Source organism: Euprymna scolopes, chromosome 43 (assembly GCF_053919585.1).
Source record: "Euprymna scolopes isolate OS-2025 chromosome 43, ASM5391958v1, whole genome shotgun sequence".
NCBI classification, from domain to species: domain Eukaryota; kingdom Metazoa; phylum Mollusca; class Cephalopoda; order Sepiida; family Sepiolidae; genus Euprymna; species Euprymna scolopes.
Genome location: NC_136524.1, coordinates 45986713 through 46010628, shown reverse-complemented (window position 1 = coordinate 46010628; position 23916 = coordinate 45986713). Strand labels below are relative to the sequence as shown.

General features: G+C 30.2%; 1 protein-coding gene across 1 annotated transcript in view; it reads left to right on the top strand.

The window, feature by feature from the left end:
* LOC145268311 (uncharacterized) overlaps positions 1 to 550 on the top strand; it is a 12531-nt gene extending 11981 nt beyond the window's left edge. Inside the window, exon 2 of the mRNA XM_080123769.1 lies at positions 1 to 550. This exon is cut by the window's left edge and continues 1951 nt beyond it. The gene's annotated coding sequence lies outside the window, so the exon portion shown is untranslated.
* The last annotated feature ends 23366 nt before the right edge of the window (positions 551 to 23916 follow it).

The following is a 23916-nucleotide window of genomic DNA, read 5'->3' as shown; positions in this document are numbered from 1 at the left end:
AAATACGTAAAATCTAATAATGTTGATAACTCTGTATGAATTCAAATATGGCGTTAAGAATGGGCTTATTCCAGTCGTGATTATGAACAAAACTTCTTTCTTTCTTCTGAATATCGATATATCTTCAATGTTTTATCTGTAACAAGGTGTTTTAACTGGATTTCGGATTTTTACGTTTTTTTTTAATTCTTTCCAATTAGTTTTAAAATTATCTTTCCATTTTAAACCAAGGAAAAAAAAACAAAAAAACTGTACATTTTCTTCTTTGATGGACTGATGTAAGGTCTCTGATGATTGTTTTGGTTAATGCCATTCAACGAAACATGTGTAAGAAGAAGTAATTTAAGCAATATGAATGTGAATTTGTGATTTTGAAATGTTTAATAAATTTATATATATTTAATTTATTTATACAAACACTGATGGCTACATATGTGCATAGTCTCCCCAATGATGGGTGATTACTGAAACATGTATGCACATATGTAGCCATCAATGTTTGTATAAATAAATTGTATATACATGCTCTGTTAACTCATTGAGCACTCTTTTGGTAGACATGTTTCAGTGGATGTACTTCTAGGAAACTAAGCTATACTGCTGCAATATATATATACACAATCGTTACAATCCGTACTGATATATATATATATATACTGCTGCAATATATATATACACAATCGTTACAATCCGTACTGATATATATATATATATACTGCTGCAATATATATATACACAATCGTTACAATCCGTACTGATATATATATATATATATATATATATACTGCTGCAATATATATATACACAATCGTTACAATCCGTACTGATATATATATATATATCAGTACGGATTGTAACAATTGTGTATATATATATTGCAGCAGTATAGCTTAGTTTCCTAGAAGTACATCCACTGAAACATGTCTCTCTCTCTCTCATATATATATATATATATATATATATATATATATATATCTCAGTACGGATTGTAACAATTGTATGCTTCTCCAGTAAATAGACTAAATCTTTTTTGTTGAAGGAGTATAACAATTAATGTCTGTAGCATATAAAGTGGTATTATACAATTGTAAATTATAAATAATTATTCCAAAATGTTTATTATACGTAGAGACACTAGTATTTCATACTTTCGCAATCATCAGTGTAGAAAGTGATGATTGCTGCTGGTCGAAGGATTCGAACCCTGCAACAAAGCCACCTTTGGCTCTGCTCTATCAAGGAACTAAATCTCGAGGCCATTGTCAACAGTCATAGAATGAAGGGAAATTTTAACATTGATAAAACTTTACGTTAATTCAGACGATTTATAGTGATATATAAATCTTGGGCATATTTAGGCAGTATATTCTCATTGAGGAAAATGTTATAAAAAAAGCACAGATTTTTTTTTTGTTTATTTTCTGTTTTACCTTTTCCAATCTCCAAAATTTTCTTTTTATATTTTTATCAAAGTTCTAGAAGTTGGATCCATAGACGATCCTAGAAAATTAAAAACAAAAAAACAAAAATAAACTGTTAATGATCTAAAAACTCAAATAAATAAACTGATCACAGCAAAAAAAAAAAATTATCTGTAACAGATAATCTAAAACTCTTTCTAATAATTGATGACTATAAACCCGGATATTTATAAAAAAAAACCCAAAAAAACTAACTTCTCACTTCATCCCATAATCTCACAACCCCAATATATAAGTTAATCAAGAAAAAAAATAAATCAATGAACTCATTACATTAAATTTACCTTGCAGATACAGCATAAAATCTACAGACGAACTTATGCAGATTCTTCAAGCCACTGAAATAAATAATAAAATCACTGCCTCTCTAGATGTCGAAAATCTCTTTTTTTTTAACGTACCAGTAAACGAAACAATTGACATTATCATTGACAATATATATAACAATCCAACCCTCCGTCCACTTAAAATAGATTCAACAATCTTAAAGAAATTATTAATGTGCACAACTAAGGTTCCATTTTATGATCATTTGGGTAACATCTACACACAGGTCGAGGGCGTTGCTATGGGTTCTGTTCTAGGACCAACATTTAGCAACTTTTACATGACCAATCTTGAAAACAAAATATTTAATTCAACAAAAAAAAAACCTTCCATTTACGTTACGTATGTTGATGATATATTATGCTTGGTGATAACATTAAAGAAATAGATGATTTAAAAAATACATTTCAAACTAATTCAGTCTTTACCTTTACCTATGAACTAAATACTGAAAACAAAATCTCGTTTTTGGACGTTCTTATCGATTCCAGTAATGACAAATTCATCACCTCCATTTTTAAAAAATGACTACATTCGTTAATTCCTGCATCTTAAATTACAAAAGCGAATGTCCGTTTCGTTACAAAATCTCAATAATAAAAAAATCTCATACACCATGCAAAAGTGATTTCTTCAAACAAAAAAAAAAAAAAAAATATTCAGCGAACTAAAAAAATATAAAACAGGTCCTAAAACAACCAATTCCCAAACTCTCCTGTTGATAAACAAATCAAACTAACTATTATCAACTTAAATCAAGCTGCTAATATTCAACAAGAAAATAATCCTCAACCAGTAAACATATTTTGCTGCAACAGTGAGTCATCTTTGACCTCACCAGCAAATGCCGTACACTGATACGAGGCCCAGCGAAAGGAATCAATGTTATGCCCCCAGTAGCAGGCCCCGAGCATAGTCCATACCAAATTGGAGACTGTATGGGTGAAGGCACCAGAAAGTTGTTGTGCCACAAGATTTGGCTAGGGTCGGGTAACGGAGGTAATTAGTCCACAGTCTATCTTGGAGGTTGAGATGCCTCGACACACATGAAAGACCTGCGCCCTTGATATAGTGTACTCTCACCAGAAGAAGATTCCGACAGCACAACTTCTTCAGAGAGCAGGTCGGAAAGTCTGATAACCTGTAGCAGTCACAGAGAACTATTTTCTCTGGTGCATCAATGCCCCCCCTCCCCCATCCGAGTTCTCCAGCCACAGGCTGACCAATCAGCTAACAGAGTGCATTAATTCATCTGCTCCCTAAAAGTCTGGAGGGAACGTCAGCCAGTCAAATCCAAACCGCCAGCGTAGCAACATCTATCCTCTTTCGTCTCTTGTCCACCGGACATCTCGCTATAGCATTGATGGTCTCGATTTGATACAACTGCTATCCAGCTGGGAATGACACGATACGGACTGACCTTCGACGACCTTTAAAGAACTTTCTTTTCATTCTTCTCTTTTAGCATTCTCACCTGGCAGTTCCTGTTACAAATAAAATATTCTTCATTGTTATTGTTTAAAAAAGAAGTTTGTGTTTCTTTTGTGCCTTGTTCTTTACTTTAATTTATTAGGAAGGTAAAACAATTACCTCTCTTTCCTAAATACCCGATGACGAAACACGAGTCAGGAGGACACACATGCTCCTGATGAAGCCCATATGAAGAAGCACCCGACAAGATGCTGCCTGCGCGATCATGAGATCAGAGAGGAGTGTGACAACAGTCATGGAAGTAAGTGTCTAAGGGTGTCGGGTGCATATTGTGAAAAGTTACTGACACTCAAACTTGAAACCCGACTGATAGGAAACAAAAAGATGACATATGGAAATTAAGCTGCGGTCGAATTTGAACATATAAAAAGCCGGTATTTCTTCCATTGGTGAGGAGATTGTTGACGTGGAGTCGGTTGACTGTATGGTTAATGAAACGGGAAGAGAAAAAGGATTGTTTTTTTTTGTTTTTTTTTGGTGTGTGACGTTGCAAGCTAAAGAAAAAAAAAACATTTTTTTTTTGCATGAACATTTAATGGTATCAAGCTTTAAAGGAAAACTTTGATTTCAACAATTCACATGGATCCAACTTATACAGATTTAATAAAAATATAAAAAGAAAAATTCGGAGATTGGAAATGGTTAAAAAAAAAAATAAATAAAAAAATAATCAAACAAAAAAATTCTGTGCTTTTAAATAAAATTTGCCTCTCTCTCTTTCTCGATAGATAGATTGTGTGAAAAAAAAAAGGTGGAGATGAGTACTCACATGTCTGGGGAAGCATCCTACGCAGGCGGCCATGTTGCTGAGTATTTATAGATTGGGAGGAGTGGTGAGAGGAGCTTTCCCTTTGTTATAAAGGTGGCCTCAAACCACTCTGCCTCGGTGTAGCTAGCAAGTGTTACAAGTCTAGTCGCTCCTGCTGGCAGTTCGGTACTTAGTTACATTCTACCATCTACTTCTACCTATATACCTCTACCAACCTGCTCTTCTGTTACCTGACCCAGAGGAAAGGGTCGCAAGGGCGACTCCTTTGCAACCCAGCGTGATCCTCCGCTTGACTTACCCCTCTCAACGGGATTATTATTTTTTTTTTTTTAACATCTTGCAAAGGAGACCCTCTTCCCTTTTCTGCCACTAGTTGAGTGGCACGCAACAAAAATCGGATTTGGGGGATTAGTCGATACAACAAGTGAAGAGTCCAATTACTTTCATCCTGATGGACTCCTCTAAGGATGATCTCATATTGTTAAAGGTGTCCCTGACTCAGAAGATCCTGTTCCAGATCAAACAGTGCCGCAGCGACATAAAGCCTCCAACATACAAGGTACTCAGGAGGCAAATAAAGCAACTGATCAATGAATTGGGAACATGTGTGGGCCAACTAGACTGCCTTGAGGGGTGAACCTTTGCCGAGAGCGAGAGCCTTTGGGTACCTCTAATGAGTAATTACCTGGACACTTTGGCAGAGTTGGATTCAATCTTCGAGCCACCTAAACCCTCTCTCAGTTTGGAATCAGAGCCCCAATGCTCTGGAACTTCATCGATCCCTGGAAGGCCTACTGCCTCGTTCATTGTCAAGCCCCCTCAACTGCATGAGCTGTATCCTGTTATCCTGATTGACTATTATTTTTCATTATATAATGTTAAATTGAATTAAAACAATTAAATGCAATATTTTAAGTTATAAATTTATTATATTTTTTACTAGAATATCTTGTCCTTTTCTTTTCCAGTTTTAACAACTAGTCCTTTTCTTTTTCATGTTTAAGCTTAACCATATTACTATTCATGCTCATATTTTTTAATTGTAATCAATGATTTTTTTCAGGCTTCCAGTAAATTCACTTGTTCTTTGTTTAACTTCAGTCTTATTTTTTTGCCCCCATGAATATAACATACACATATGTAATAACAATGTACGGCACTCGTCTGCTTTCAATAAATCCCCCAATTATCTCCCTTTCATTATTTCATTCTGTCTGTTTCACTTGTTACTTCTCTTTTCACGGGAGCAGTGAATTAGTAGCAATAGTAGTCGCTGAAGCGATGCGGTTGCTATGGAAACCAGTCACAAAAAACGTTGCTCACAGCTTTACACTTTTTTACGATTTTGAACACCAGTAAATTCATCATAACTTTTGTTTTTCTGAACGAAAATTGAAAAGATTTTTTCATAATATAGCCGAAAAGGTGATCTATAAACTGTAATAATTGTTTGAAATTTGGCTGGAGTGAGCGGTGAAACTTTAAAGCAGTTCTAAATGACTAAAATTGCTACTTAATCATATATTTCAAACACGGTAGTGTTTGAATGATTATATATATATATATATATATATATATATATATATATATATATAATCTTTGAAGTTTTTAATCTTTAAAACTATACAAAAAAATATTTTTTATCATTCGTTAGAAAACCATCCAGTCAGTAAGTCATTTAATCACCTGCAATCACTGCATCAACTCGCTCTCTAATTTACTCTAGTACTAATAATTTATTTTTCAAGGGATTATCAGTTGTTTACCATGAAACACTGTTTCGGCGATTTAAAAACAAAACAGTATATTACATCATGGTTCCCAGCAGTGTTGATCAAACACCACCTCCCTTTATCTTAAGAAGAAGACATGTTACAAACATTTGATCCAATTTCCTATTAATTGCAGTTACTAACCTTTTCGTAGTATAAAAATGAATTTCTTACCTGTGTGATTCATCAATTTCAACATTTAAAATGGATATATTTTTTTTATTTATATATGAGCAAACTTTTGCTTTGTGTATATGTAGAATGTATGTTTTGGCTTACAGAAAGTGACTGAAACCTAAAACAAAACTGATCAGTTTTACTCTAAAATTGGCAAAAAGTGCAAAAAAAAAAAAAAAAAAAAAAAAAAAGCAAATGTTACCTCTATTTTGGTCGATCAGATTAAATGTCATGCAACAACAACAAAAAAATATTTAATTAAATATTTGCAGTAGAAGTCTTCAATTGTACAGAATTTAATAAAGCAAAAGGGGGAGGGGAAGAAAGAAAATGGCATTAGAATTTCATAGTTAATATTTTTTTTTATAAAAAAAATGTTTAAAGCAAAAAAAAAAAAAGAAAGCATTTTATAACAATGTTTTTATCATAGAAAAAAAAAAAAAAAGAAATTTGTTCAGTTTGATGAAGTCATTTTTTTTTTTTTTTTTCAAATTTTAAATTTTTATTACAGAAATTGAAAGTGTACATATAGCTTAGAGAGATATCGCAAACAGTAAATAGGAAGAAAATAGTTTTAGGTAATTTGGCCGACACAAAAAAAAACAAAAAAACATTGCCCATTCTCATACGAGATCTAGAAAATATTGTACATACTAAAATAATTTATCTCTCATTTCACAGAAAATATAAATTATGACAAAGAATTCTTAAATTTCTTCATGAAGAAAATGGAAGATACGCCAGAAAAATTAAGAGAAGTGATGAATTATCTCCCCTCCATTATTTTGAATCCGTCTGAAGTTTAAGGTGGTGGGAAATAGAAAAATGGGGGATCGTGGGATCGTGTTTTAAATAAAATATAACATTGTATAATGAGCAATTTTTTTTTTTTTTTTTAGCATATCCTTCAGTAACAGCATTGAAAATAGTTCTTGTAAATTTAAAGCTCTTATAAGAGCTTTAAATTTGTATACTGCATATTTGTAGTAAGAAGTAGAAAAAATAAAAAATAAAATTCAAATCTAAATCGTTTTTTTCTTTCTTTTTTTTTATATCATCAATATAAAATAAAATATTTACTTTAAACATACTATTAACCAAAACAATTATTTTAAAAGAAATTTGTAAAAGGAGAGAAAAAAAAATTGCACATTTATTAGTATAGACAACCCACAGAAGTGGTCAAGAAACAAAGATATAACAAATGAATATTACCAAAGGCAAGATAAGTTACTCTTCTACCTACTTGGATAAATTAAAAATTTTTTAATATATATATATATATATAAATAAATGTTTAGAGGTACAGAATTTGTATATAGTTTTAAATAAAATACTAGGCGGAAGTTGTATATCAGTTTAGATGCCAGTGCGTGCGATGCTGGTTATGTTGGGCGAACATCCTTGCACCTTTTGACTCGTATAAACCAGCATGTTCCATCGAAGATCAGACAAGGGAGGATGGGGTTTGGTGGTCTCCCTCCTTCTGCAGCCTTGGACTCTGCTATTGGCCAGCATTTGGTTGACAACCCGTGCTGTGCCGATAGATATAAAATAGATTGGTTCGAGGTGCTACATAGAGCGGACTCCAAAAACCATTTAAAGATTTTGGAGGCCGTCTCTATCGCGGTGCGTCAACCTTCTTTGTGCCGGCAAAAAGAAACATCAAACGCATTGTTTCTCTTTGGGGAACTTTGAATTTTTTCTCCCGCTTTTTTTTTTTTTTTCTCCCTCGTTGTGCTAATATTTTTAATCGTTTTTAAACGTAAATAAATTTAATTAATGTCCCCGTACGTTGGCACATTTAATTAGTTCCCCAACTGAACTCTTTATTTTCGTTACAATATTATTTAGATTGCTATCGATTTACTCCTGACGAGATGATAGCCGAAAGAGCTCTCGAGAAACTTCCGCCTAGTATTTTATTTAAATATATATATATACACAACTTATTTTAGCATGTTTAGTAAGTTTGAAATGCAAGTAGTTGCAAGCGCTTAAGTTAAACTGACAAAATGGCGAACATGAAGCTGTCAGCTCTAGTCTCTATAATAGCTCAAAACAAAAAATAAAACAAAATACTAATAGAAATCCACTTAATAAATGTCATGGAATGGCACTATTTGTGTTTCAAACTTAAACGCTTTACAATAAGTTAACACACTAAAAACTTATCCAGCTAAATAGAAGAGTAACTTATCTTGCATTTGGTAACATTTATTTATTATATATTTGTTTTTTGGCCACTTTTTTTTTTGTTTTGTTGGCTATTGTAAAAAAAGAAAAAATGCCTATAAATTTATTTTGCTTTACCAACTCATTTGTCATCTATTTGCATAAAAAAATTAGAAGCTTTTTAAGTTAGCATAAATATCGGCACTAAGCAAAATCGCCATCTTGTTTAACATAAAGAGGTGACTAAGAAAAAAAAAAAAAAAAAATGACTACCTTGCTCAGAATTTACTAACTTAAAATACAACTTCTATAAAATATTAACGTTTATTTTTACTTAAAAAAAAACCAAACAGAATTGTTTATAGTTTCCTAAGGTGTCTCCTTTAAAATAATTTATGCCGGTAATAGTTATAGGCGATTATCAAGGGTTTCCAACGGACAAAAAAAAGTTGATGGAAAATACAAATGTGAATGGCATTCCAAAGGTAATGCCTTCTATTTTTTTTTTTTTTTTTTTAATTCCACCTGAATCGATCAGAGGGGATTGCAAATTGCATTGTTATGATAACTGAACTTATGCATTCATGACCAGAAAGTATCATCTCTGTTGCAGATATTGACAGTGTGAGACTAAAAGAAAACAATCCCTGTCATAGACGTACATCAGAGCAGAGATGCATCATTGACTTCCTAGCAAAAGTGCATTGAGACTGGTGGTGACCATATAGAAAAATAAATTCTGGGGCACAAAAGGTCGCTCGTTTTAATGATACCACTCCAGTTTGTGTAGATCTTCAACTTTTTGAGTTAAAAAAAAAAAAAAAAAAAAAAAAAATGAAGTAGTCTTTACTTTTGGAATGACCCTTTTAAGTGTTACCAAATCCAATAAACCTTACTTTTCTACTTCCCTGGAACATTTTTTTTGTGTGTGTTTTAAGTATTTGAAGGTCTATTTTTAATTCGACTAAAAAGTTTAGTCAAATATGTTGGATTAAAAATAAAAAATGGTGGATGGAGCAGCTCAAAACTTTTCTAAAAGATTGAATATTTTTATTATTATTAAATGAAGTCGAAAAGTAAATTCGATTGCATTTGGTTCTTTTCTAATTAATTTACAGAATAAAAGGACGAAAAAGAAAAAAAATTTATCTGTCCGCCATTTTTTTTTTTTTTTCTCAATCAATGTCCAAAAAGTCACTGAAGGGTCTATTACTTGTCTATGGTCAAAACCATTCAGTGACTTTATGGACACCTGTATATTTGACTCCCTGAATTAACCTTAAATTAACAAAAAAAAATCTTTAAAATACTTCAAAACAAACACAAATAGTCAATGTAGGTAGAAAATGAACTTTTATTGTCTTTGGTAACAGTTATCATTCCAAAAGTAAAGACTACTTTTTTGCAGTAACTCTCTATCTTGATTATTGATTCTGTATGAAAGCTATTGGTTCAGATTTTTATACTTAATTATATCAAATTAGTTTTTCCTGCACCAGCATGCATTTTTTTTGTAACTATTATTAAATCTTAGACATAACAGAACAGAAATAAGCATGCTTTAGCAGACATATAACTTGCTGGACTTTTTAGTTGAATAATAATAATAATAATAATAATAATAATAATACCACCTTTAAAAATACTTTAAAATACAAGCACATGATCCAGGTAGGTAGAAAAGTAAGTTATTGCCTTTGGTAATAATTATTTGTTAACTATTTTAATTGAATAATAAGCTTTAAAATACTTTAAAAAACATGATCCAGATAGGTAGAAGAGTAACTTATTGCCTTTGGAAACTATTTAAAAAAATGTTTTTCACCCCCCTTTTTTTTTTTGAGTCAGAACCCATAACCATCGCCTAATAAACATTTTTTTTTTTTTTTAATTCTACTGCGACTGAGTTTTGCAATTTAAAATAACTATAACAAATCTGAAAAATTCGTTTCCAAATTGTTTGTGTGATTATATATATGCTTAAAAAAATTTATTTCACAAGACATTTTTTATATTTCAAAATTAACATCTTGGTGACCGATATGCATCAAAACAATGGTGCTTTGCACGTATAGATGCACTGGAAATAAAAAGGATAAAATAAATCTGATGACAGTAAGAGTTAAAAATGGAAAATGCATAAAACCTAAAACTGAATATTTCACACAACCGTTTCAGGGGGTTTTTCAAGAGAGAAAAACTAAAAGTGGCAAAAAAAAAAAAAAAAAAAAAAAAAAACTACCCCCACCCCAAAAATCTATCCCCCCCTTCCCACGAAAAAAAAAAAAAAAAAAAAAAAAAATTTATAGTTTTTCATTCTTGTCAAAAGCCAACACAAGAGTTGGACAAAACCTCCTGTTCCAGGTGTTCTGCTTTTGCATTTTAATTCCTAGGTATACTAAAAAAAAAAAAAAAAAAAAAAAGACACAAAAAAAAGAAAAATGAAATTGCTGATGTACTAGTCTAAGGGTCAATTATTTTGATGCGATATCGATTTCAGCATAACTCTCAAGCAACGTATTTCATACTAAAATCACGGTTCTTCTTCGTTATTGTAGCAAGATTTTGAGTTTTGCAAAAAAAGAAAAAAGAAAGGGGAGGTAAATCTTTTGTGAAAACTTAGGCCAATTTAGCAAAACTTAATTTTCACTAATTGTCTTCAAAAACTGTTTTCAGTGATAATTGATTTTCTACCCCATCGTTTTTCGTAATCTTTGGATATGTTCATTACTGTAACATGACATTTCAGTAGATGCCATTGGTTTCACTTGAAAATCGACTTTTCGAATTTTGCTCCAATAACGAGGAACTAAAATCAATTTATATAAAACAGCAAAGACAACAAAAAATAAAAATTATGGTTTTTCCATATTTATGTTACTATTCAAGCAAAAAGTCAACAATGACATGCTTCACCTCGTCTTAACAATAAAATTACATAAGGCTAAGTAACAAGTTATTTCTAGCTAGGATATAATATTATACACTAGTAGGGCTACCCGGCATTCCCTGGAACAAAAGTGTAACATTTCTGTTAAAACTACTTTCTCTCAATCCGTCTCTTTCCTTTAAACACACACTTCGCCCAGACCATTCCTCTCTCTGGACATCTGCACACTGACCCCCCCTCCCCCTTTATATATAGATTACTAGAGGAATGATCCAGCACAAGGGAAGTAACTCCTCAATAAAAACACTCAGTGTTACTTTCTTTTAGTACAAAAGCATAAAATAAATAAATCGACCCTCTTTCCCTGACAAGATTTGCAACAGTTCAAGGTCAAAGAATATTTATATATACAGGGCGTCCCTAAGTAAACCATCTATTTTAAAATTTCAAAAAATGAACATTAAAATAGATTACTTTTTGGATAAGATCTATATTAATAACAAATTAAACTTTGCCAAGTTTCATTTTTTATTGTTATGCCATGTTATTAGCAATATAAAATTCTTTACTACCATTTATTTCAGAAATTACTCAGTCCGATCCAGAAGACTTATAATGTGAAGCATCTTTAGTCATTTAAGAAAAAAAAATCACTTTGTGGAGATAACTTATAATGTACATTTATTATATTTATTATGATATTTATTAAAAATATTGCTTTTATTCTAGAAAAATGCTTTTATTAAAGAAGAAAAAAAGTTGTTTGGGATAAAAATGCTGAAACCCATTTCAATGAAATGATCTTAAGCTAGTATATTAGCAAAATTTAATTACAGATTCAAAATAATTTTTTAATATTACGTGCATCAAAAGAAAAAAAAAATAAAACAATGTACATATTTCAATTTTTTTTTTTTTTTCATAACTAGACTCGAAATATTTAATTTAAAAATTATATTTTTAAAATGGGAACAATAACAACAATGGTTCGAAGTAGTAAGGGATGTTTGTGTTTTTAAATAAATTTGATAAGAAGCTGCCCCAAGAAAAAGGGAGACAATCAAATCGATAAAAAGTGAATAAGACGAAAAAAAAGAAAAAAAGAGAAATGTATTAATGGATACTAGAAATAAAGTAATGAAAAAATTTTATTTCGGGAGTTTAAATCGCTTGTTCTGAGAAACAGCCATAATTTTGACAGAAAAGGAATCTTTATTTGAATATTCAAATATACATTTTATATCAGAATTTGTTGTTTCTAATCTTGATGAAAGCAGACAGACAAATTAAAATACAAATTTTTTTTTTTTGGTACATATTTTTACAAGCAATTTTATTATAGCAAAAAAAAAAAGTGGGGTGATATGATTTTTCATGCCCCTTTGGACATCTTTTTTTTATTAAAAAAAAAAAAAAAATATTCCCACATCAAGCTTTTAATGAAGAAAAAAAACAAAAACATGTTGAATAAAATTTGTAAAAATGGTTTTAAAAAATAAAACAAAACATGTTGAATAAAATTTGTAAAAATGGTTTAAGAAAAAAAAAAAAAAAAAAAAAAAAAAGGAATAAATTTAGAATAAGCAATAAAAATTTAGAGAGAAAAAAAAAAATGACAATCTAATAAATTTTAATGGCATGGCACTACTTTTTTTTTTTTTTTTTTCCTCCTTGATAATTTTACAAGGCAAAACATTCATATCAAGGAGTAAAATATAACTTTCTTTATTGCTCCCTGCCCCCACCCCCAGAAAATCAATTCATTTTTTTTTTTTTTTTTTTTTAATGTTTTGAGGCAGAAAAGATGTCGAAGCTCTGGAGAAGTTAAATCCAACATTTGCTATGATTGTCTTTATATTACAAAAAAAAAAAAAAAAAAAAAAGTTTTACTGTAACAACAAATTGAACTTATTTATATATTAATAATCGATTCTGTCAAGTATTTTCGAATCATACAACAAAAATATCTCTTATCATATACACATTCACGTCTCCTGTATGTATAGATCAACTTATTTCATTTTATTTTTTTTTGTTAGTAAATATTTAAATTTTTGAAACCAATACAAGTTTCTAGTTTTTTTAACAGTGACTCACATATGCGTTAACTGGGGGAGGGCCCCATTAAAAAAATTTTTTTTTTTACCTAAATCTAAAAAAGTATACATGATTATTTTCTTTCCTGTTTAAACTATTCTTTATTCAAAACTGGAACCACTGTTTTTTTTTTTATAACAGTATTCCATCTTTGTATCCTATTTGCTCCATAGAAACACTTTCATTTAAGATGTTGGCAACCTTCATATGGTCTTTCCTGTAAGTACCCAGTGTGGTTCTAGAAAGAATTTTAACTTGAAAAAAATATCGGGGAGAAACCAATGCCAACAATAATCATCTGATGATTACAAAATGAACGCCTGATGCTCACCAACAATCATCATCACCACTACCACAAAGGAGGTAATGGTGGCTCAATTGTTAACAACACAAACTGATAATCTGGGTGTGCGAAGCTTGAATCTAGTTTGTTCCATAGAAACACTTTCACTTGGATTGTTAGCAATCTTTACGTGATCCTTCCTGGAAGCACCCAATATGTTTCTAGACAGAATTCCAACTAGAAAAAATATCAGGGAAACCAATGCCGACAATAGAATCTTCAGAGTCATACACAATGAATGAATCTTTTCTCAAATAAATCATCATTTATTGTTTTTGAAGATCTTCAAGATAAATAAAATTTTATGAGAGTAAGAAGAAGACCTTGACCCTACTTTTGACAGCCTCGGGACTCTCGCTTCCATTATTTTGTCCTTTAGTCCTCACACTCCATGAGTGATTTTTTTCTAACAAAGGGAGAAGAATTACTGTCCAGCTCACTAATCATTGTCGGATTTTTAACCTTGAAGCGGTACTTTTATTTTTTTAGCTTATTACTTTATAGAAAGGGCACTCTGGTCTACTAAAAATTGCTTGATATTTGCTGGTCAGGGCACCTCAGGCAGTTAGCAATAAACTAACTAGATAGGGAGGTTCTCCTAGGACTACACAGGACTAATACCTCAGTTTGACATAAAAAGCCACCGAAATGTACCAGTTTCTGCCAGATTGATTGTCAAGAACAAATCCTTGACTAGTATTTTCCAATCAAGAGTCTCTGAACAACAGAAACTGCTCTGAGCCTGTATCTCAGACTATATACCCATGTATACATCTGCTGTCTTTTAACAAGAGGAGGAGGAGGAAAGGCCTGGGAGGGATGATGTCTTTTAACATGGTTTGTTGAACTTTGCATTTTTTTGCCAATAAAATCTGATTTGAAAATTTATTACTTTAAAATAACATTAAAAATAAAAAATAACAAAATACATTCTTTTTGCTTCTTATAATCTAACCCAACAAAGTCATCCTGTTAGATTTCAAAGTCAGACCCAAACAGTATTTAAGCTGACAAATCAAATTTTGCTTCTGACTCTCCAGTTTTCACTTGTTATTGTGGTACCATGTTATTAACAATAATAAAAAAACAATTACAAATGATTCCAAAAGTGATCTAGTCTGGCCCAGACGGCTTGTAATATGAAACCCTTAAATAATCTAAAAATAAAAACCAGCAAGGGAGATAACTCATTTTACATGTAAGATTATAACACGAGTCCACATTACATCTAAAACTTGGTGGTTTTGGTATTAGCTTTGCAAACAAAAACTTAAAACTTATAAAGTGATATTCATTAGTTGAAGGGAATAAACAGGTTGTGAGGAGGCAATAAAACCAACAACTAATTCGTCACACTCTACTACAGTAAACAGGGGTTAAAGTATAAAAACAATCCTAAAATGTAAATTTCATGCTTATTAGCCTGATAATTTCCTTCAGGAATGGAACATTGAGCGGATTTTGTCATTAGATTATATTTTGATTCACAGACATCATTTTTGATATCATTCTACAATTTAAATCACTTCAAGATCAAAGTGTAGTATCTGTTCTTCAGATGCTGCACTTCCATTTCTTGTTCTCTTTCGGTGGAGGATCAGTCCTTGACGACTGAGACAATTTTTATTTTTATACCTTTTCTCCACGTTATAAAACGACCCAGTTGTCTAACTCTGTCCCGTGGGGAGGCATAGTAAATAGGTACAATTTAAATCACTTTTTCAGACATTGCAATTTTCAAAGGTTTCAATTTTTAGGCTAACTAGCAAGTCTATATTCTTATTACGACAGCTGTTTTTCTTCTGAAGAAAACAAAACTCTAATTTTTGAAACTCCATGGAATAAGGGGGGGGGGATGGTAGTTATGCAGAGAAGGCACCAGGGTAATAACTATTTAGAAACCCATTCTTAATATGGGGGGGGGGTGTTTTGTGATTATTCTGTATACTTTCACCTAACAATTTAATGAAAAAAAGATACAGTAAAACTTGAAAATATTATATAAAAAAATAGCATGGTACTTTCTCTGTCTAAGCACAAAAAAAAAAAAATGTCAATTTTAATTTACACAATTTACTTCTTATATATATATATATATATATATATATATATATATATATATATATATATCATATAGACAAAAGTCTATATTCCAAATTTCATGATGTTGACCATCTTACAATTTATTCCTTTAATTCAGTTGACATTTACAATTCTTTACAGTATCTGTTTCGTAACACAAAATCAATCACTTAATTATTATATCAATCAGTGAATCTATTTTGCCCTTAACTCATCAGAAGAAATAGCAACAATCAATCCAGCAAAAGGAAACGAAGTATGTTTTGACATGATTAAAAAATCCGAAAATTGGAAGAGAAGATGTAAATACCTTATATGTTTACATGACATCATTTTCGGATTTTAATCATGTCAAAACGCACTTTGTTTCCTTTACATGGATTGATTGTTGCTATTTCTTCTGATGAGTTAAGGGCAAAATAGATTCACTGATTGATATTATAATTAAGTATGTGATTTTGTGCTATGAAACAGATACTGTAAAGAATTGTAAATGTCAACTGAATTAAAGGAATAAATTGTAAGATGGTCAACATCGTGAACTTTGGAATATAGACTTGTCATTCATTCATTATATTGTTCTGTAATTTTATTGAGCTTCTTAAATAAGGATTGGTATATATTATAAGGAAACAAAGTATATTTCCACAGAAATATATATATATATATATATATATATATATCCCAGGTTTAAAATATTCAAAAGCAAAACCATTAAATTTGAATGAGGTTGCTGACACACAATTTTTGAAACTCCATGGAATAACGAAAATAAAAAGGTAATTATGCAGAGCAGGTACCATGGTGGACTAACATTTTTAATGTGGCAAAGGTGTTCTGTAATTATTCTGTACTTTCACCTAACAATTTGATGAACAATATATATATATATATATATATATATATATATATATATATATATCTCTTCAGGGTTAAAAATATTTAAAAGTAAAAATCATTAAATTTCCACAAGGTTGTTGATAGTGCTCAATAAAAAGAGCAAGATATTATTTTATTCAATTTAACCTTCAATTAAAGGACTAGCCTCGAGTAAGAGTGGAGGTTTATTGCTTGTCATCTGATGCCTTTTTAGACTGAAACAGTAGATTTATTGTAGCGACTTATAGTAATTTTGTTTACCCAAATAAAATAAAATAATATAGATATAATTAGACTTTTAGAAAGCTAAAAGTTCAGGAGAAATTACTTGTAATTTAATTTCTGTAAACAAATATATTTTTCCACATTTTCTATTGTATTATAAAAATACCAACATTTTAACAGATTCTAGACTCTAAAGTATTTTCGTTTTTGTCCATAACTTTGAAAATAATGAGATAATATTACTGAATTCATTTGTGTGTAAAGACCTCTACTGATCTAAAGTTTTCAGATAATTTCTTAGTTAAATAGAAAATTCCCACGCTGTCATGGCTGCCAAATCTAAAATAAAAAAATTTCAACTGGTAAATAATAAATAAAAATAATAATTCCTCAATTATATTTTAGGCCAGACTTTTGTTTTTTCAGATAATTTATTTTCAATAATTTTTTTTAATTAGCAAATAATAAAATCAAACTGCATTTTTTATAACTAGAATTTTTTAATATTTTATCTTCAAAATATTTAAATTTATCTGTTTATTCAAAATTTTAATTTCAGATGCTTCTATAAGCTTTTTGTCAATTATCATCAGCCTAAAAGAAAAAAAAGCTTAAAATAGAGTTTTCTTCCACAATAACCCGTACAAGAGCACACAGCGTAGATACAATGGAAAAACACAAACATACACAAAAAACAAAAACAGTCTTCTTCCTCTGATCATAGATGTTATACTATCCAAAATTAATAAGAAACATTTCAAGTTTAAAAAAAAAAAATTGAACAATCTTTATATTTAATAAAATATTCGCATATTAACATGGTTTCCAAACAGTTTGTTCATTCAAAATTTTAATTTAAATATATTTGGTTCATAATTAAACTATATTACAACAATGTAATAAATTCAATGTTTTTTTTTTTTTAATACCATAAATGGAAAATTTGTCTTAACAAAATTGAAGTATATATTATAAAATAACATTTTTATATAACCCAACAAATTAAACACCATAATAATGACATATACAATATAAAATATTGCTGGAGAAATTCTCGAAACAACCCAAAATATAATGGGGAAGTTCTTTTTTTAAAGAATGGAAGGTATTTTTAATTTCAAATTAGGCGACTGTAACAGGGTATGCATTTTCTATTTAAAATTTTAAAATATTGTACAAATACGAAAAATAAAAATATTTTCAATGCTTATCGTCAAATGGCTCTTGACTCAGGTGATTCTTAGCAACAATAAAAAATATTATAAAGTAACAAACAATTATTAACTAATAATAATAATTTAAAACTTCTTTTTTAATAGAAATTTTCCTTAATGAAATTTAAATGTTTCAAATTCACACTTTTACATAGCTTAACTAATTAGGGATCATAATAATGTAAACAGTACAGAATATTTGTGGAGAGTGTTGAAGCAGCTAATAATGTGTCAGGTATTTTTTATTTTATTTTTTATTTTTTGAATGAATGACCACTGATCAAAATTCCTGACTTCAAATTTGGCGGCCATGATGGGGAGAGAAGTTTTTATTTAACCAATTTGTTTGAAAGAACTATATTGTGATGCTGGATTATAAGTTTCCCTTTAAATCTTAATATTCTAATTTTTGAGCTTTAGCCAAACAAATATGCAAACATACATTTTACTGTAGGATCTTTCTCTTTAAAATTTTTTTGCAACATCATTGAAAAAAAAAAAAAAAAAAAAAATCAGCCTTCTCCCTCTCCTTAATTTAGTAATGAAGCTTCCCCTTTTATAATTGTAATTGTCAAATGGTCCATGTTATTTCGTTTCTGTTATCTTCTTGAATTAAATACCTTAGTACTGATATTTTACAAATTAAAAAATATATATATGAAAAATTAATTTAATATAATAAATAAATATAAACATATATTTTGTAATATTTGAGATAAGGATTAATTATAATTTGCATTATTTGGCTGATGTAACCTCGAACCTTCTCCAAGTTTGTGACTGTTCCCAAGTTCAAAAAGAAAGTCAGAAGTTACTTCGACTGAGACATTGTGAAAGTAACCGCCATGTCATCATTAGTCCAAAAATTAATAAATAAATTATGAAAAATAAGTAAAAAAATAAATAAATAAATAAATAAAAAAATTAAAAAACACTAAATAAAACGCAAATAAAAAACAAATAAAGTAAAATAAATAAATAAAATTTTAATTAATTAATTGGAATTCTTATCGAGATGAATAATTTACATATTTATCCATTTATTTAATTGCGGAGTATCATTAACCACCTAAATAAAATTAGTACATTATATCAGTTCAAAGACTTCAAAACACAACGAATATTTGGTGTATGATCGTTTCTAAAACAATTTTAAATATTATTCAATTAAATGTAATTCTTTTTGAGATGAGTAATTTGTTTTATTTATCCATTTATTTATTGTAGACTATTATCCTCATCTTCTAATTTTTGTTTCACGATGTTTCAACTAACTATTCTTCTGGCTTTCAGGGCCTGTAGTGCAGTTGATAGTCGTTGAATCTCTAGGATTCCAGGTAAGCATTGTCTGGAGATAGTGGTTTCAATCCTACCTAAAGCCGGTCAGAGGCTGAGTTGGCTAAAACGTGGTCAGATGACAACAATTATGGAAAGCAGTAATTGCTGAGGATACAGTTGGGAGATTCAGCGTTCCTGTCTCATCACGGTTGACCACCTGACAAAGGCCAGAGGAATAGTTGGCCGAAACGTTGTGAAATAACAACCAGAAGATAAGGATGATAGTCTGCAAGAAATAAAAATTTGGAAGTACAACTAGCTTAATTATTTTGTGAAAATATTCTATGGCTCTATAAATTTGTGAAATTTTGAATGTAGTTCTTTCACTGAAAAGTTTGCCCACCTCTGAACTAGAAGGTTCCCAAGCTAGAATAGATGCACCGGAAGAAGGTCGGAGGGTACGTCGATCAAAATATTGTAAATATAAAAACCAAGAAGGCTATATACAGTGCAGAGGTGTATTTATATTATACTAGCAGATGTACCCAGCAGTTTATAAATAATACAAAATTACTAAAATAATAATTAAAAAAATCTATTAAAAACAACTTGTTTTCCCAACTTATAATCATAATTGTCAACTGCGAGCCTATCTTAATTCATCTGTTCTGGTTTTAATTTATAAATTATAAATAAATAATACAAAAAAAAAAAAAAATTAAATAGTCAAAATTGAAAAAAAAAAATACAGAATTACACAATAAAAAAAATTATACATTGATGAATAAAAAATTGTTAATAAATAAAGCATTTCATTTTATAAATAAATCAAAGCTAATATAATTTATTTAGGTATAAAAAGTATTGGTACTTGTATAGGTCAGCCTCCTGTTTACCAATGTTGACTCATTAAAATACTAACAATTAAAACGACTAAAATTAAAAAAAAAAAATTGAACAGAAAATGAAAAAAAAAAAAAAAAAAACCCATTAATTCATTTAAATCATATTTTTTTTAACTAATATATTTTATTGTATTGTATTAGTTTTTGTAAAATGTTTTTTTTTTTTGCAATTATTATTTTACAGTATTAATAAAAAATTTTTTTTTTTTTTTCAGTCATGTGAACACTTTACTTGTATTTGAAAATTCTTGCATTTTATGCAAACAGCAGTTGCGTTATATATTGGGACCCTATGCCAGTAATTAGCGATTATGTTAACTAGTATGAATTTTGGTAAGGGTCACATTAGTATATGTCAAAATAACCTGGTGGCTAATGCAGATGAACTTAGAGCACCTAGCGAGATTGATGCATGGGTTCAGAAGTCAGTCTATAGATAAAACATGCTAGAAGCAGGTGTTAATGATTACATAACAAATGATTATGTGTTCGGGGGTTTGGAACAGAGTTTTGAGCAATTCATGCCTGGGAAACCGAGAGACAAGAGTTGCCTGAAAAATGTAAGGAATCGAAGTGAATATGTTTTAGAGATCTGTCCATTCTTATACAAAAATTTTTAATTAAGAAAATTAAGCAATAATAAATGAATTTTAGCTCATTTTTTATAAGGAATTAATTTTGGTTTCTCCCCTGTGCAAATGAATCTCTCTCTCCAATAAAACCTTTAAAACTGCCAACAAATTTCCTTGTGGTTCTATACACAAGTTTTATTTGCTCTGAGTTAAACAGCTGATTACATCCACTAAACGACGCAACAATATAATGAATTGTCAAATGGAAAAAGCGATGATCAAGAATAAAAACCAAACCACACACACACACACGTATGTAAAACAAAGAAATATGTATTAATTAAATGTGTTTCTTGATCTCTCACCAGCGATAACCCACAAGTTCACAAATAAGCGTGTGTGTGTGTGTGAAAAGCCTGTTTTCCTGCATTTAATTTTTTTGCTTATGAAAATGTTAATAGTTTTTATGTTATGTAATAGAAAGTCTGTTTATAGCAAGCACTTGCTCTTTTTGAGGGTTGATGTGATTTATTAATAAAATAAATAAAAACAAAATACAATGCAACAGTATAAAAATATCAGTAAAAAAATACAACACAAAAATAAAAAGTCAAAGTGTTTTTTTTTCTTTCTTTGTTATAACAAGTTTTGAATACAGCTGCCCCCCCCCCTGCCCCGTTTTGGCTGTTGCTATAATTTGTTACTCGACTTTACTGAGCCAATATTGGCAACCATGGGAGAGGGTGTGTGATCTATATAAATACCAAAATATTATATTGTAATAGATTAATGCAGTCTGCTTGAAACATACGGTAAATTATAGAAGGCTATGTACAGTGCAGAGGTGTAATTGAAACAAATTCATATGTATAAGAGTAGAATGTGTTCTGCATGCTCCACCTTTTTATTAATATAATTATTTGTTTTTATATTATTTATTTATTTTTTTTTTAAATTCAATTTTCACCCCAAACAAGGCACAGTGCCACTTTGAAGCAGGGGGCTACTATTAGGGAATTAATTAGCGGGGTCATTATGAAGGGAGAAGAGTAGAAAGATGTTTGTTAACATTACACTTGAACTTCTGCATATCATTGCAGTTGGGAAAGCAGAATCCCGGAAGGGAGTTCCAAAGACCCGCAGTTCTGGGGAAGAAACTATTGGAGTAAAAGGCTTTCTTGCACCTAGGGATCTCCACTGTAAAGGGATGAGACTTAGTAGCTTGTCGGGTTTGTCGGGGGTAGTTACGTCGGGGAGGTACAAGTGTTTGCAGTTCGTCAGAGCATTCACCATTAAAGTATTTGTAGAACAGACAGAGGGATGCAACATCTCGTCGATGGGACAGAGGTTGAAGCCCAGATGACAGTTCAGGACCTATCAGGTTTGCGACTCTTTTTTGAACCCTGTCCAGGAGCGAGAGACAAGCAGCAGATGCACCAGCCCAGATGTGACAACAGTACTCCATACATGGGCGAATGGTTGCCTTATAGAGGTATAGGATACTGGCAGGCGTAAGTAGTTTTCTAGCACGGTAGAGGGAGCCAACCTTCCTTGCAGCAGCCTTGGCAATGCTATCAATGTATCTATTCCAGTTCATATTCCCTGTAAACGTTAGGCCGAGGAGTTTAAAAGAAGTACTTTCAGGCAATACTAGCAGATGTACCCAGCATTGTCTGGAATTTAACGTAACGTTAAATTCCTTGAAAAAAAAAAAAAAAAAAAAAAAAAAGAAGTAAAATAAAAAAAAACAGACAGAAACTGAGACATATGCATGTTAGTATTGTTTTTATAAACAGTTCACTTCTAGTAAAAAAAAAAAAAAATACTCGAGCTGAGATAAAAATCGAAACCTAAAACAGTAAGCCAAATATGATAACCATTAGACCAGCTTGACACGATCTTTAAAAAAGTGTTCGATAATTCCCTCCACTCTTTATCTGTGCCTAAACATAAACGTAGATTCCATGAACAAAGCTTCTATCTTAAAGCTGCACGCCTATGGAATTGCCTACCGTTTTCCTGCTTTCCAGCTGACTACAATATGGTTGTCTTCAAGTCTAACGCAAACAACTTTTTGATGAGCTGTTCCATATAAGTTAATTTACCAAATTTCCATTACTAACGATTACTTTACTGTCCAATTGTCTACTGTGCACTTTTTAACCCTTATCCTCGAGTGACCTCTTGGCCTTGATAAGTGGTGATGCCTTTGTAAAAAAAAAAAAAAAAGAAAGAAAAGTAAACATCATAGATAAAGAGGAATTATAATAGCTTTTTATGACATGTCATTTCAAGGCTTAATTCTTCTCATTCCTATATTTGTTTTAATCTGTCTCAAATTTTATTATATTATACTCCAACTTCAAGTATCCTGATATGTCCCTATATAATAAATCTATCCGTATTCTTTTAAACTCTCTTAATATACTAGCAGGCCACCTGGAATTGCCCAGTCGTAAAATACGCTTCAATATGATATTTTGATTACTGCAGAGTTCGTATTTATTATTATATTATATTGGAACCAATATATAGTAATGATTTAAAAAGTTATAAAAGACTCATGCGCAAGAATCGAAACCAAAAAATTTGGCTTATAATTTATTTTTTCCTCTGCCGTTAATGACTGACCTATGAAGACATGTTTGCTGCAAGACTAAAAATTAAAACCAATAGCTACAACGTTATGTATGCATATTCATAATGCCATCGTTCAACCTTCATCTGGCAAATTTCATTTCTTTTTTTAATTTTCACTTTTGTACAGATTTTCACAGGCTAAAACCCAAATATAAAGTTTTGTATGGGTTCAAATACCTCATATATGAAGTTTCATGTCTGTAGACCAAAAACTGTAGGAGGAGTTTGGTAGGCAAAACTTTTTAAACAAAATATAAAAAATATATAGGAGCGAATAGTTAATAAAACATTTATAAATATTTATAAATATAAATATTAATTCTTTAATATTTATAATATATTTTAGTTTTACCATCTTGGATCATTTTGGTAAATTTAATTGTAATTTTTATTTTATATATATATATATATATATATATATATATATATATATATATGCATAAATATATATGGAAAGAGTTTTGTGTTTACTATAAACTTTTTAAACAAATATTATGCAAGTATAAATCATGTAGAATATCTGCATGAATATAATTACACGTAATAGTTAACTAAAGATGATCATCCCATAAGACAACCGAAAAAACTAATAGGGAATT